The 14,181-nt window shown below is 40.3% G+C and overlaps 1 protein-coding gene across 7 annotated transcripts in view; it reads left to right on the top strand.

The window, feature by feature from the left end:
• The first annotated feature begins 249 nt into the window (after positions 1-249).
• Positions 250-14,181, top strand: part of akap13 (A-kinase anchoring protein 13) — a 129,472-nt gene continuing 115,540 nt past the window's right edge. For 6 of the 7 annotated variants that reach the window (XM_074661433.1, XM_074661422.1, XM_074661415.1 and 3 more), the window contains exon 1: positions 250-388. The gene's annotated coding sequence lies outside the window, so the exon portion shown is untranslated. Of the gene's footprint in view, positions 389-7,925; positions 8,059-14,181 lie in introns of those variants that run through there. The other variant, XM_074661386.1, reaches the window with a different exon arrangement.

Genomic DNA, 14,181 nt, shown 5'->3' with positions numbered 1-14,181 from the left:
GAGTTGGAGCGGTCTTGCAGGTTTCTGGGATCTTGTTCCAAATAGTATAATTATATTGAATAATTTAAGTGATATATGTGCACACATTCTAATCATAGGTCAAAACAGCTAAAGCTAAATTTTGCTGAGTTATAAAAAGGCAGAAGTAGTAAAATTAAGAGCCGTTTGGGGAGCCGAAAGAGCCGGCTCTTCTTGGTGAGCCGAGCCAAATGATCTGGCTCACTAAAAAGAGCCTAAATTCCCATCACTAACACACGAGCCCGTGGATCAGAGTCCTCCCACTGAGTTGTCCTGGGAAACACTATCTAACAACTGTTAGAAAAGTCCACTCAGTCATCCTGTTAGTGGACACGGTGGGAGACAGAAACACTAGCTTAATCTGCTTGAGGTAAGAGGACCCATTTACTATGTCGTTAACTGTCATTAACTGATATTATGAAGAGACTCTGACCGTTACTTTCTTTCTATCTGTCTGAGTTGTTTTAACGGCCAACTGACGCTGGGGGTTTTAACTTGTTGCTAGGTAGCCATGACATCCTCATTCAGAGAGAGAGACCGTAAAGTGGGAACTTATCACGTTTCTCTGTGAACTCTACGACAGCGAAACTCCAATAGAAATGTAAAATTACACTAAAAGTACAATATACCTATAATACAAAAGGCCTAATACACAAACTACAGGAGCTGAAAGTAGCCTAAAGTATGCGAACATCACTAGAAACCCCCCTTGTTAGCACTAAAGACATTAAAGCCATTATTATTCTTCAAAGGTCCCATATCATTCCCATTTTCAGGTTCATACTTGTATTTTGGGTGTCTACTAGAACATGTTTACATGCTTTAATGTTCAAAAAACACATTATTTTTCTCATACTGTCTGTCTGAATATACCTGTATTCACGCTCTGTCTGAAACGCTCCGTTTTAGTGCATTTCAAAGGAATGGCAACGGAATTGCGTTGCTAGGAAACAGCTTGGGTCCATGTTTACACTCATTCACATACACTGCAACAGGAAATTAATTGGGACACATTTAGTATGTTTACATTTAAAACTGTGAAATGGTCTATATATATTGTATATTTGTGACATCACAAATGGACAGAAATCCTAATGGCTTGTTTCAAACGCACAATTTCTGAATACGGGCTGCTGTGTGTATCTCTCTGTATATTGAGCGCTTCGATACTTTCATAGTATTTATAAAGCACTTAAACCTGCTTTATAATTTAAAAGACAGGAAAATCTTACTTTTTACAATATGGGACCTTTAAGGACTATTATTCTTTAAAGGTCCCATATCATGCCCATTTTCAGGATCATACTTGTATTTTGTGTTTCTACTAGAACATGTTCACATGCTGTAATGTTAAAAAAAAACCTTTGTTTTCCTTATACTGTCTGCCTGAATATGCCTGTATTTACCCTCTGTCTTAAACGCTCTGTTTTTAGTGCATTTCGACGGAATTGCGACGAAATTGCAACAGAATTGTGTTGCCATGCAACATTTTGGGTCCATGTTTACTTCCTGTCAGCTAGCTGTTACATTCACATACACTGCAACGAATGGACAGAAATCCTGACAGCTTGTTTCAGATGCAGAGTTTCTGAATACGGGCTGTGTGTATTTCCCTGTGGATTGAGCGTTTAGATACTTTCACAGTATTTATATTGGACTTAAGCCTGCTTTATAATAAAAAAAAACATGAAAATCTCACTTTTTTATAATATGGGACCTTTAAATAATTTTACGCTCATTCCCAAGTATATCAGAGTCAAGAGAAATTAGACTTACTAATTGATTTGCATGATTAATCAGTACAAAATGACACAGCTCCAGGAATGATAAAAAAAATCCCTTTATATCACTATTAGTGGTGCAGCTAAGCTGAAATATTCAATAACAATTGTGCATTTTGTGATAAAAGCAAGAAATTTGGCAGAGATTATATGTTATGAAAAGATATAGATATCGTGGGCACTGAAAATTTTGCAACGTTTATAGTGTGGCAGCTAAACTGAAATATTATATAATAACATAGTGCATTTTGCGATAGAAGCAACAAATTTGTCACATATAGGTCTATATGTTTTTCAAAATGGCCGCCAAATAGGCGCTAAATATTGCAAAATGTTACAGGTAACTGATTTTATGACTCTTGATGATTTCCAAGGAGTGTTCAAGCTTAAAAAAAAGACTGCCAGGGCCCTCAGTGGGTCAAATTTGTCGTGCCCCGATATCTATATCTTTTCATATCATATAAACCTACATTTATGGCCTATCTTTTTGCAAGTTGCACAATTGTTATGCTTAACTGCCCTGCTATATAGATAAATTATAAATAAATACTGATATATTGCTTTAACTATCAATGTTAGAATAATTGCATTGTAATAACTTAGATAAGGTCATTATAAAGTCACTGTGTGGCAGCGCAGACACACTTCAAATCTCTATGGTAGCTATCTTTTTCATCAAGGAAGTTCAGTTGCCCGAGCTTTATATGTACCATGCTAGTGGGAGGGTGTGCACACATGTAAAGGGAATCAGTAGCCTACTAATTCATTTATACTGGCTTGACCTAACCCACTTAAACACTTTCAAAGGACCAGGCGCATAAACATGGCCGCTCTCTGGTTTCCCATGTTGTAACACACCCAGAAGTCGCATCACGGAGCACATCTTCTTCACTTCCAGGATTGGATTACTTTGGACCATATCCCACTCCAGTGTACAATACTGCTTCTGTATAGATGTTCAGTAACCGGTTCAAACTGAAAAGCTGGTTTCCTTTAAGTTGGAAAACGTGAGGGAGTTCAGTCCACCGTGTTATGTCATTCCAGTGTCTTCCATAATGATCGTTGGCCTCAAAGTTGACACTAATCTGACATGTGATTGTACGCTTTATAGTGGTTCTCAACCTTTTTCGTGTCAAGGACCCCTAAATTGATGCACATAAGGTCACAGAACCCCCATTTGATAAGATTTCGCTCCATCTGAAAAGAGTTTGGTTGTTAGATATGATTAATGGTGCCTTCAAATGAAACTCGTGATCTTGTGTTTATAACATGGGAAGTTTTGTACACAATATGCTTGGCGTTCAAGTGGTTAAGTCGTGAGAACACCGCTGCTAAGCAACGGCAATATTAACGTTACTGTCGGTGTCTAGAAGCCACAGAGGCTAACATTTTAGCAAGCTAACATAACATAATGCAATAAAGGCAAAGGCATAATGACAGAGGAAAAAGATGAGTCTGTTGGAAATATCAACATTTTCCTCAGACCTTTTATAAAATACGAAGAAAAACAATATACAACAAAAATTACAATATATTCACTTATTATGCACCGAAAAATCAACTTCCATGGCCTCTGCCATTTCTGTTCACAAGTCTTTCAGAAACTTTCCACTCACGAGGTCGTGAATACCACAAGAGGGGGGCGTTCATATGGACTCTTCTTGTGAACGCGGTAATCACGACCCCATTTGAAGGCACCATAAGACCAGAACTCTACAGTCGTCTCCTACAGTTGAGGAGATAACCGTGGAGGAAGTGAAAGTCACATTGGGCTCACGTGGCCCCGTGGTTGAGAACTACTGCTTTACACTGTGTTAATACCCGCAGTAACACCCACGATAATAATATTGGATCCTATACATGTTTTATCTTAAATGATCCTCAGTTGTAACCTAATAAAACTAGCAAAAAGTGAAGAAGCAGCTGGAAAGATTTGAGGATCTAGAAACTGTTTTATCACCTCCTTCCTCACAGAATATTTCTTTAATTTCTGTCTGAGAGTATGGACTACAGTGCCTAGACATCACTCCTCCAGCATATTGTGGTGGTTTGAACCTTGTAGTCACTGGTTCTGACTCCTCAAACATTTGAGCATCTGCTCCTCTTTGCTGTCATTGCAGAGACTTCTTACAGTCTGTGTTGACTCACTATATCTGACTCTGTAGTCTAGCAGGCAGCCTAGTCATCATCTGCCTTCTCTATGTCTCCATGTGGACGCTTTCCACTGTGGGATTGGCCTGTAAATCTGAGCCTCTGCATTTTGAATGTAGGCCGAGTAGTCACCATCCTCATACGATATTCTGCAGAGGAGGTTGTGAAAGAAGGAAATAAAGCTGGTCATACTCCTCCTTAAAGGAAATTTGCTTCCGCTTTACAGTAACATACAGTTCCAAACTGGGAACTGCCCATCACAACTGCAGTGATCTACGATCTACTGGAGGCTGCTACAGAGCAGCCCCACTGGAGATTAGGGCTGCACAATTAATCCTATGTTTCTCGAAATCGCAATATGGCCAAATCGCAGTATTTGTTAAAATTGCAATATTTTTTGCAACAGCGAATTATGTGTCAAAATACCATTTTAAATTAAATCTTGTGGTGCTGCAGAGACGTGCAGCCTACACATCATAGTCGACTTAAGAAAAACATCTTTGTTTGGTACAGATCCCTCCAAAAATCACACCATACATTTTTTTTGTATATGTTTTTCAATGAAAATGATAATAATGATGTAAAAATTATCATTCCCTATAATATCGCAATTGCAATATCAGTAAAAATAATCGCAATTTTTTCAAAATCGTGCAGCCTTACTATAGATTGTTGGCTTTTTGTGCCTTGCGTATTAGCACGTTGGCGGGTTGTAGAGGGAAGAGCGTCCATACATCCTTGGATTTGATCCACCAACCACCCAGATCATTAACCTTCCTTTGCCATATTTTAACTCCGCTCTTTACAACCATCAAAAATGTCCTCTTTCCTAGACCTAAAAAAATATTTTCTGGGTGTTTGTTATGTCAATTATCAGGTGCATTTTCAAAGTGTATGTTTCTCAGCTTTTAAATGAGTAAAAGTCTCCACCTTTTCGGTTATGAGGTTTTCACAGTACAATGATTTAAATGGACAGGTGAAGGTTTTAATTTTGAAATGCTAAATATGAAGTTATAGAAAATGCTGCTGTCTTTTAAAGCAATCCATATAGTCGTAATGCCTTGAATATCAGGGTCATCATGCTGTCACAGGAGGTGTCATGTTTTTAATCAGTAGATAGATAAGTCTATAACGACAACCTTGATATGCAAAGAAATATGAAAGTAAGGATTCTCTGTCCAAAATGAGATATTAACACATTCTACTGAATACAGACCAGACAGGGTCTATCAGGCTATCAGGAGAGGACTATACAGCGGTTCCACTAAACGGAAGCTGATTAGTTTGTTCTCTATGTGTCTCTTCCAGCAAACTTTAGGCTCGTCCCAGTCAGAAATAAGTATTTAGCTCCACTGCAAGAGACAAATGAAAGAGGAGTTGGCCTCCCATTGAGAGTACTGTAAATTACCAGGAGGATTCTGCTGGCTCCACACTGAACCCAGCCAATTTCTCATCCTCACAAACCCCCTAATTTAATGATGATGGAGGATATGCACAGTGTCAGCCTTGTAATTACACTGTATTTACTATAGAATGGAGGCATTAGAGGAAGTCTTACAGGTACTAGTTCGTGATGCGGGATGGCTTTTGTATGCCTGGGAGGGCGACTGCCGAATTCCCCCGCTGATATTCACAATAAAGCCTTGACTCAGTTTTTGTTAAGACTGGAATCGCTGGAATCCGCCCAGCACGCCAGACAGCAGCCGCACTCGCTGTTCCTAAACAGCAGCCATCTCTGCAGCTTGTACACGGTTTCCTGTCCCGCAGTGGTGTCTCTTTCCTCCTGGGACTTATCAGGCACACTTTGTTGTTAATTGTTACTGCGCCTGTGGTGATAACACATCTTTCTACAAAAAAATGATTCAACTTTGCCAGCCAGAAGTTTGTCTTGAAATTATGTGTGTCAGTTGCTTAGAAATCTGTCATATGAAAATGTGCAGCAGGTAGACAGGATAGTGGTTTGAAAGACCATCCTGTGTAGGGATGTGCATCTGTACATTCACCATGACACATTATTGTTTTCCTCTGCATTCTGATCAGATTGGATCTTGTAAATATGCATAAAGTGTAATCACACTTGGATCTGATGATGAAAAATGGCCCCCAGAAGTGGTCAGACTTGCATTACAACATTATGTAAATGCTAGAAGTCTCCACATGGACAGAAATAAACCTTTAGTGTGTCGATCCACCAGTAAGCAAACACAAAATAAACAGAAGAAGCAGATGCAAATAGATACTTGCAAAAACTGGATAGTCAGGATGGATAGAGGAGCACAAACCAGCTGGGGTGTTTATTGTTTGGTTCAAAAGCTATCTGGAGGAAGTCTTCTCCTGTGTACATACTGCAATCAGATTTCAGTATGTATACACAAGTTTCCTACCTCCAGCCACGCGCAATAAGGATGCAAGGTGTATTGATACCAGGTATAAAGAAGTCTGCAGTTTGTTCCTTGTTGGAAGACATTTTCAAACTCCCAAAACACCAAGACTCCTCTATGCTGCTGATAAAAAATTTATTCTGTCCGGTGCACAGTACATTTAAAAAAATATATATTTTGGGGCATTTTTTTGCCTTTATGAGATAGCGATAATGGAGAGATGACAGGAGGACAAAGGCCCCCCGGCCAAATTTAAACCAGGGACATTGCGGTTCATAGACAGCATCTACTGGCAAAAAAAGAAGTCTGTTGAAGTGGTGTAAAAGTAACTAGGTACATTTACAACGCTAAAGTACAGTTATGAGGCACTTGTACTTTACCTGAGTATTTATATTTGATGCCACTTTATACTTTTTATACCGATTTCTGAGGTAAATGGTGTACATTTTCACTTTGCTTTATTTATACATGACCGCTATATTTACTTTGCCAATTAAGATTGTACAAAATATATGATCATCTTATAGAATATGGTGCATTGTGATAGATTAAAATACCCTTTATAAAAAGCAGTTAAATTAAGCTCCACCTCGACCAGCTGCAACATTAAAGTATTGCTTGCATACTAATGCACTCACAGGGATAATTTTTCACGAGTTTTTAATCTGCATATTTTCTCAATTAATAGATAATTTAGTCTAGAATAAATTCAAAACAGTGACACATGATCATCACATTATCCTAGAGTCCAAGGTGACTTCATGAAATATGTTGTTTTGTTTTGACCAACACTCAAAACCCCCAAACTATTCAATTTACTATCATGTAAGACCAAGAAAAGCAGCAAATCCTTTTGTTTGAGAACCTGGAGCTGGATCAAATTTGAGACATTTTTGCTTGAAAAATTACTTTTCTTTCATTGAAATAATAAATTGATTATCAAAATCGTTGCAGATTAATTTTCTGATATAGGACTAATCGAGTAACCAACTAATCATTGCACCTTTACCGCCCATATTCATGGACTTTTACTTAAGTAAAACTTTGAATGCAGGACTTTTAACTTGAGTGTTTTTATAGTGTGGCATCTTACTTAAGTAAATGCTGTGAATATTTTCCCACCGATGGCCAGTTGGAATCAATATATATATTCTTGCATGTCTGGTACTGTTTCAGAAAAAAACATGAATATATGAAAATCATTACCCATATGTAATGTATCTCAGAGTTTCCCTATAATTAAATGGTTGAGGTTGAGCAGCTGCTTCATGGATTTTTCCATCAACACCAAAACATTGTCGTCGGCCATGAACCGTTCTCTGTATATCACCCTAGCTCTCACTACTGTTGATTATTTTGTCTAATTGATTGATAAAGAGATAGGAGTAGTGTGTATCTGCACATGCTCCAACACTTTTAATAATGTTGAGAAAGCAGAGGCAGGCTGGTTGTTTTCGTTCCACCATTGCAGTTGTAACAGACACCTGACCTGTGGCCTGTAGGCTCCGCCTCTCCCCTCTGACATCAAGGCTCTGATCTGCCTACTGTCTGTGTTAGCACAAAGCCATATTTAGCTCCGTCTAATCAGTGTGGTGAGAGCTCGCATGCCCGCTACTCAGGATACCTGCCTAGTATAAACACACCTGCTCTCTCTGATGGACTTAAAATGAATTTAACGTGCACCTGAAGGAGTCTGCTCTCGGCCGTCGTCATCAAATAGATTGAGGGTAAGCTTTCCATTGATGCTTTCCATTGATGCCGCTTTACAAGCTGCTCTGAAGTTTGAGGTGACTGTTAGAAAAACAATTCAACAAGCAGCTCTTAGGTCGAAGGTGGTGGTGTCAACGAAACAAAAGCATTATCCTGTAGGAAGTTACACATTGATTCTGAAGGTTTCCTTCCTTGTTTTTGTTTTGATAATATTCCCCAGGGCAATGTTTGACTGCGATGCACCAACAGCGCCTAGCAACGTCTGCCTCGTGATACCGCTTAATGGTGATAACAACATGTGTGACCAAAGTGTCTGCTGTTAAATTAAGTTGCAATCGGGCCTCTGCTTATGGGAAAGAACATATTGTATTTCTGCACACACATTTCCTCAAAAGCCAGTGTGTTCAAGCTATGAATTCATAACAGTCTATATAAAAAGCACTTGTGAGGTTATTATTAAATATATTTCTGAAAGGATGAAATATGGAGACTTGACTCATTTAAATTTCAAATCATTTCAATAACACACATTTTGATGATTTGGAAAAAAAGGATGATCCACCAACTTTCTGATGCTTTCTTGTTGAGACATCTTCTCTGAAATATTGAGTCTGTTCCAGTTGGTTCACAGTTTTTAAACTAATAATAACATTTTAACGCAAATTCGAATTAATGGCACAAATTTCTGTAGCACATAGCCAAACTTGCGATTTTTAGATTGTAGCTGGTTTTAAAGCCAGGGTGAAGATACTGGTATCATATGAAACTAAAAAAACTCTACGAATCCATTGGTACCAGCCATGTTATCAAGATATGTGAATGTAAATGGGTTCTATGGGTACCCACGAGTCTCCCCTTTACAGACATGCCAACTTCATGATAATCACATGCAGTTTTGGGCAAGTCATAGTCAAGTCAGCACACTGACACACTGACAGCTGTTGTTGCCTGTTGGGCTGCAGTTTGCCATGTTATGATTTGATTATCGCTTACTTTTATTGGGGTACTTCATTAAATAAGTATTGCATGTCCATAAAGATTAGGACTTATGAGAGATCTTTATGTGTAAAATCAGTGAGAGTGCCCCTTTATAAAATATGCAGGATCTTCTATTCAATATTTTTGCGGTTTAATCTAATACTTAAGTTGATGTTCTTGAACAATCAGCAGTTCTAGAGGTGGACGACTTCAGCATGTAGATCACAAGTATTAATCTCAGCTAGAAGTCCGTCCTTTTATTAATTTCCTGTTTGAGAAATGGAACGTTCTTGTGGGCTGAGATGTCTCTTACGTAAACAGGGAAGTGAGCAATTCAGTTCCCAAAACCACTGCGGTGTCTTTAGTCTCACACTTCTTTGGTCATTTTTGAAGAATTTCTAAAGAAACAGATTGGGTTGAAATGTGTCATCTGGTTTTAGTGTAACATGTTGGAAAGACCGAGAGGTCACCAGTGTTTCACAGGATAAACACACACAAACACACACATATTTGTGGGCAATTTGGAGTTTGTGATTGACCATAGTTGGAGCTGGGAACCAAACCCATGACCTTCTTTGGTGAGATGGTAGAACTAGCCAAAAGGCCGTTATGAGAACACTATCAAACTTTGGAGATGTACATGCTTTTATAGCACGTTGGTTATTTTTTTAATTGAAATTATGTAATACACAGCTATTACTGCAGTGGTGGTAAAGTTAATCTGATCAGGCCTGCTGTGAAGCTGAGGTTTGCTTTGCTCAGGATCCTTCAGGTTAAACCTCTTTCCTTTTCTCAAACTTTCCCTTTTCTCTCCCTGTCTCTCTGTGTTTTCTTTTGCTCCTCAGCCCCCATTGTGTCTCCTTTTCAACACCAATTTGTTATTTCACACACCACGGTTGGATGAGTAAGTTCAGTAAGTTGTCGGTGAAATGTCATATTGATCATTTTGAGAGAGCGTCTGCTTCTGTAAATAAGTTGAAATCCACATCGCTCACCTAGCTATCACCCATCAGGGTCCTGTGAGAAATTGGATTGCCAAGTGCAGCTGAATTCAAGGAACAGAAATTGCCCTGTTGATTGTGTAATGTGTTGAACATTTACCCACGGGCAAAGGTAAACAGCATATTTATCCTTCTGCAGGTTTCTGGGCCTTATTGAATTTTTTTCAGTGCAAACATTTCATCAGAAAGCCATGATGACACCCTTCAAATGACCCTCTAAACATTAGCCAGAGCCTGTTCTTTCTGAAAGAGTCACCGTGCCTGAAACGTAGCAGTAGCACTCTTATTTGCTTAAAGTAAAAGCTGGATATTTTGGGAAATCTGTTCATTCGCTTTCTTGCCAAGGGTTAAAGGTTCAGTGTGTAGGATCTGGAGGTATCTAGCGGTGAGGTGAGGAGATTGAAACCAACTGAAGCCTCTCCCGTGTGCTAAGCGTGTTGGAGAGCTGCGGTGGCTGACGCAAAATGCGAATGGCCCTCTCTTGAGTCATTTGGAGCAGACCCAGTGCATAGAGTGTGTGTGTACGTGGGAAGTGAGTGGTGAAGCAAGAGAGAGAGAGCCGCGGCGACGGAAGCGAGTAATGTTATCGACTCCGGCCCAAGTAGGAAAAGTTAACAGAGTTTGGTTTGTCCGTTCTGGGCTACTGTTGAAACATGGCGGACTCCGTGGAGAGGACCCGCTCCCAATCTAGATATAAACGGCTCATTGTAAGCTAACGAAGACACAACAATTCTTAGTTTCAGGTGATTATACACTAAAAAAAACATATTAATTAATATTATATTCCATTTCTGCCAAGAGACCCCCCTAAATGCTACACACTGTTCAGGGCGTGATGAATAAACAACACGGAAATGAGAAATACTCGCCTGTGAATATTATATGTCTAGGGCTTTTTATATTTTAAGTGTGCCGTTCCCTGTTCGGACTACGGAGCCTCCGTGTTGTTGTTTCATAAATATGGCTGCAACTCAACCGGCTCTGCACAACATGATTGATAATGGTTGGTGTGGTTGATAATGGTTGGCGTGGTTGATGCTTTTATTCGCGGTACGAAAGCTCAGAAAATCGACCTTGTTCCGTAAAAAAATTATGCCGCTGTTTTGCTTTGTGATATACATACGTGTGAAAGAATACTTTTGACAAAACAGTTTAATGGATACTATTCATATGTCTGTACGCTAAGTATGAGACTACCACTGACAGCCAGCTAGCTTAGCTTAGCATAAAGACTGGAAACCGGGGGAAAGAGCTAGCCTGGGTCACTAACCCAGGCTAGCTCTAACAAAACTAACTAACAAAACTAACAAAACCCAAAGTGTAAAGACAACATTTCCGTGTTTTATGGTAGGTTATGTAGCATACCAAGACTTTTTCTTGGCGGGGACCACTGACTTCCTGTGGTCTCTGGTTGCCTGGCAACAGGTCCTGGCCAAGAAATAGTTTGGCACATAACCCCCCCCCGTTAAACTGTCGTTTTTCACACTTTGTTTTTTGTACTGATCAAACAAAGAAGATATAACAAAGTGAGCTTTAGAGGTGCTTAGGGTGTGCAAAGATAGCTGGCTGCTAGCTTCATATTTACCATTCAGACGTGACAGAGGTATCAATCTAGCTCTCTGCAAAAAGAAAAGTGAATAAGCAGATTTTCCAAAATGTTCAAATATACCTTTTTAAAAATGTCTAGAGAGCACCTCATGGCTTGGAAACAGAGGGGGAGGGGATGGCATCAAACCTGGGGAGGAGCGCTGATCAAGGCCCGGTCCTGATTACAGGCCGGTCCCCAGTAAGCCTCACAATAAGATAATGCTATCTGGGCCCACAGGTATTTGGTTTCAGTGGAGAGGGTAATAACTGTCACCAAACACTGAGGAGACCTTTCATCCCCCGGCCCTGTGTTGTCAGCCAGCGTTTGTGTGCAGTCTCTGCACAGAGGCAGCTTTTGTGTGGCAGGGTGAGGTCACATCATCACGATGGCCTCATATCTGTCCGTAGAGACAATAGCTTGGTTTGATTAAATCAAACAGCCGTGACTATCTAAATGGCAGTCAACATTGTGTGTCCAAGTTACTGCGCTGTGGTTGTGGAGGAGGTGACGTAGCCCAGGACTAATTTAGCCGTGCCCCAGAAGAGCAGGGCTGATAGTAAACCGTAAAAAGAATCACACAAGGGTTCAACACCGACGCACTTTGCTCTCTCTGGGTGCTATAGGGAGGGCAGTCAGTGTTGTAGTGGTAGGCCAGTAACTAGTGGTTAACCGGAGGGGGAGAAAGCACGAGAGGTTAAACAAACGTCTGAGTTAAACATCAAACCCAACTGAGCCACACAGAGCTTTAATCCTCCCCCAGTGTGCCACATTTGAAGGCTGTGATTGCAAATGTCCATTCAGGAGAGTAGCTGCCGACGGAAATGTACCAGTGAATTCCTCATTAATTTGAGTGATATGGTCGTCAGGAGTTTTAGAAGTCTTGCGTTATGAGTCAGACGTTGTTCATGTTTGGAATGAAACTTTTATTTGGACACTAAGGCAAACGAGCCTTTCGGCCAAAAAACGTCTACTTTCATTCAGTCCTTCAGCAAAAAATGTAAAATTCGATTTGATATCCATCCCAAGCTCCAGCACCTCCAAATCTAATACAAAGTGTATGACACGGAAAAGACAGGTTGATAATACAAGAAAAAAAGGAAGTTAAGAATGAATTGTTGGACAGTTCATATGAACTCTGTCTCTCCCCAGGCTTAAATCAGACTAAAAGCTCTCCCTGGCACTCTATCAGCCATTTGGTGGAGGTTTTTATCCAAAGCTCCTTACTGCACCATGATGAGGCCTTACATCTAAAGCAAGATGCCCAAGTGGGCATTGAACCCCTAAACCTGGCAGTGTTTGTCAAAGGCTTTTAAGCCGCCCACACATGGCTCATCAGCTGTAGAATTGCTCTGCGCTGGCTGCCCCATTGTTTTCCTATATGGGGAGAACGGTGCCGCCCGACGAGGCGGAAGCACTACCCTCGGTTCAAAGTTAGTTTGACCTCGGTTGCAACTGACCTTTCAAAGCATGATCAATGAGTTAACAGCTGCAAACAGTGAATGGCGTTCCTTGGGTACTTATTGATGACATATTATACCTGCGCTGCGCTTTGCCTCTGCTAGACCCTACGCTGTCTTCTGTCTCGATTGCCAGTTGATATGGTGGTTGACTTTTACACTACGATCTGTAGGTTTTTAGCTTCTATCTTTATCTTTTTAACCTGTTTTCCCTGTTGAACCAGTTTGACATCCTGATATATCCTTCAAACACATATTGTTGACCCTTCTGTCTGCTTCTCTCAGAAGTCGCTTTTTAATTTTTCCATAAATTAGCTAGATATTTATGCAGGGAGTGCAGTTAGTGACAGTGTGGGCTCCATGGTAGCTCTGACAGCTTGATGGAGTAGCAAAGGGCCAAGTGGAAAACAATTCCATGTGGAATTTATGTCAAGACAAAGGTGCCTGTTGGTGGTGATGTTTGGTATGTTTGTCATATGCATGTATCTATGGAATTTTTGTTTTTATAAATATCCAGGTCAGGTTGTCCTAGTGTAGTTGATAATAGAGGGGGTACGCCTGCATAGGTGAGGTAACAACTCAGTCCTGCCCCTCTCTGAGACTAAAGTCCTGTCTCTGTTGTCATCATGGAGCCCTGGTGTTGGATGACACCTCAGGTCTATATTGGGCTTCTGTCCCTTTTTACAGGTGTCTCCATGCACAGCTCTCCACGCACAGCCCAACTCAAAAAGCTTCACGAAGAAGCAGCCTCAGGTGACTGTTGTCCCCATAACACAGATCGGCATTGACATTCTCCCTAGTTAATTAATGGCCAATGGGAGGCTTTTGACCCAGAAACACAAACGCTTTGAGGTGATAAAACACTGATGTAAATTTGTACATTGCCAGTTATGTACATTTAGTTCAAACAATGTGACCTGTTTTAATTCAAGTAGCTGCACTGGATTCTGCTCATTGTACATTTGAACGGCTGCTAGCTTCCAATTTCTGCTTTTTTGGGGTATTATTTATCCAGGAAAGGTTTGATGAGTCTTGTGCTCTTTTTCAGCAGCTGATGTTAAGATTTAAACCTAGGCTGCTGCTATTAGAAAGAATGCAGGTTTAAGGCACTTCTGC

This window comes from Sebastes fasciatus, chromosome 2 (assembly GCF_043250625.1).
Source record: "Sebastes fasciatus isolate fSebFas1 chromosome 2, fSebFas1.pri, whole genome shotgun sequence".
In the NCBI taxonomy this organism is placed as follows: domain Eukaryota; kingdom Metazoa; phylum Chordata; class Actinopteri; order Perciformes; family Sebastidae; genus Sebastes; species Sebastes fasciatus.
This window is presented reverse-complemented; position numbering and strand designations above follow the sequence as displayed.